The sequence below is a fragment of the Corvus brachyrhynchos genome, unplaced genomic scaffold (genome assembly GCF_000691975.1).
Source record: "Corvus brachyrhynchos isolate BGI_N302 unplaced genomic scaffold, ASM69197v1 scaffold437, whole genome shotgun sequence".
Lineage (NCBI taxonomy): Eukaryota > Metazoa > Chordata > Aves > Passeriformes > Corvidae > Corvus > Corvus brachyrhynchos.
Window position 1 is genome coordinate 275,295 of NW_008238962.1, and position 2,667 is coordinate 277,961.

General features: G+C 53.5%; 1 protein-coding gene across 5 annotated transcripts in view; it reads left to right on the plus strand.

The window, feature by feature from the left end:
- The window catches only part of LOC108447739 (feather beta keratin-like), a 69,910-nt gene that overhangs the window by 50,795 nt on the left and 16,448 nt on the right, over positions 1-2,667 (plus strand). The window lies entirely within an intron of this gene.

Consider the following 2,667-nt stretch of genomic DNA (forward strand, 5'->3'; position numbering starts at 1 on the left):
GACCCCTGCCGCCCCTGCGGACCCACCCCGCTGGCCAACAAGCCCGGTGCCCTGCAATGCCAGGACTCCCACGTTGTCATCCAGCCCTTCCCCCATGCTGGTCACCCTGCCAGGACCCATCATGACCTCCTTCCCCCAGAACACCGCCGTCGGATCCACCTCCTCGGCTGCTGTTGGCAGTGAACTCAGTGCCCAGGGACAGCCCATCTCTGGAGGATTTGGTGGATTTGGCTATGGCCGTGGATTTGGCTATGGGCTGGGAGGCCTGGGCTGCTATGGCAGAAGGGGTGGCTACATCTGCTAAGGGCCCTTGGCATCACCAGCTCGGTGCTCTGGCAACAGCTCCTGCAAGGAAAGCACCTCGGCTGATCCTCGCCCTACTCGCACCTCACACTCAATCCCTTCTACTTCTTTCTCCTTTCTCTTCATTCTTACGCCTCAATAAAGTTTTTCTGCATCAAAGCCTGAAATGCCTCCTCTTGCTTTTTGAATTCCAATGGTCTCACATCATCATCCATCACAGTGCCTGGGCTCAACAGGACATTGGTGAAAGGAAAAGGGGCACAAACACTTTTCTCTAGGAAATCTGTCACCACCAGTAACAACCAAGACTGGCACGGGAGGCAGAGAAGGGGCAGAACCTTCCATAACATTATTCAAGCCCAACACCTGCTACACCAAAGGCTTTGACACAACAGTTCTCTCCTGCTCATGGCTCTGGCAAAGTCTCTCTCCACCACCCCACACTTGACAAACTCTCTTCCCAGCAGGATTCTCAAGCCCTCCAAACAAACACTCATAAAACCTTCCATTTGGGCAGGAACTCTGGAGTGCAAGTGCTTCATTCCCTTCTGCTCAAGTAAGATGAGCAAGAGCAGAATTTCCAGGACCTTGGACAGTTCATGTTTTGGTCTCCCGGCACAGTCTCCACCACCTCTTCCACTCTGGAACCAACCGCACACTGAAAAATTCTTGCCTTCTTTTTCCCATATAATTACATCTGTTGGGCCCAAGGCCTCTTGTCTGCCACATGTGCACTGCTGAGAACAGCCGTGCTCCCTCAACTTCATTCCCTGCCATCAGAGATTTGAACACACTGATGACCCCCTTCTGTCCCCCCCACGGACATGGGAGTCCCAGCTCTCACAGTCTCTCCTCTAGGAAAGCTCCTCCAGCCCCTTTTCAGGGCCTATTGCTGGCCCTGAAATGGTCTTGATTCACTAAATTGACTTCATTTCCACACTGGGGAGCCCAGGACTGCCCACAACCCCTCACATGGGACCTCACCACTGCTAAACATACAGCAAGAGTCACCTCTCCCTGCTTGGTCCTAACATTTTTCCCAATCCTGACCTGAAGACTTGGCGTCCCTGTTCCCACAATGATACAGGGACACCTCCTGCCCCATTTCTTCTAACCCAGAACCACAAAGGCTTTTTCAGAGAAGAAAACAATTGTTCCAAGTGACACCCAGACATTCCTTCCTACCTGGGATGACTCCCCCTCAAGAAATAGCCCTTGTACATTCTTGGATAGTTTGGAATGATGCAGTAGGAGACAGTGTCAAAGACAATGCTAAGAGGTGGAGGTAAACAGAGGCCATGACTCTCGCATCATTAACAATAAGATTTTCTTCTCTGTAGGTAACACAGAAGTCACTAAGATACAATTTTGCCCTCCAAAATCAACTCTAACCGCTCCTTTTCACCTTCTTGTCCAACCTGCACTGACAATGCTTTCCAGGTGAAAATAATTGTCCCATCCTTGTCTGCAGGAACAAGGTCCCTGGAAAGGTGTTTACAAAGGAAAAGGGAAAAAATGCACTGGTAGGGCAGGTCCCAATACCTGGCAGAGCTGCAAAGCCCAGACTAGCCTGACAGGGCTGTGAGGAAAACAGGCCCCTCTTCTAAATGCAACCACAACCAGTGGCAGAGGGTGACCGATGACACCCCACCCCTTCAAAGCTTGGGTCGCTTCTTCAAACTGCCCCGACATGCCTCCTCAGCAAAAGAATATTTCTCTAATACTCCCACTTAAAAGCGGCCGCAAAGGTCAGACGGACACGGTCTCAAGAGCAGGACATCAAACTGCACAGATGTGGGAAGGAAAACACTCCCTGCCTGAAGATTCACCAGTCTGGGCCAGGCAAAAGCTGCTGCCTGAGAAATGCCTCAAGGGCATCGGCCGAGGCTGGCCCGCCCCTCCACAACCAGCATAAAAGCCGACTCAGGGCCTGTCTCCCTCACACATTTCTCCTCACACCTTCTCCTTCTGCTCCTGCTGACAACCAGGTGAGTCTCAAGCCCCTGACCCTCCTGCTCCTGCACCCCTGGCACCTCTCTTCCAGCATGCTCGGCCCCAGCCTCAGCAATCTTCATACCTCCCCACAGCCCCACAACAGCCTCCACACTCCCTCACCCTCCTGCATCACTGTCCCTCGCACCCCTCACACCCCCCTGCCCTGTCTCAATCCTCTCTCTCTTCCAGGGATCCTCCACACCACACCCATGGCCTGCTACAACCTCTGCCAGCCCTGCGGACCCACCCCGCTGGCCAACAGCTGCAACGAGCCCTGCGCCCTGCAATGCCAGGACTCCAGCGTTGTCATCAACCCTTCCCCTGTGCTGGTCACCCTGCCAGGACCCATCATGACCTCCTTCCCCAAGA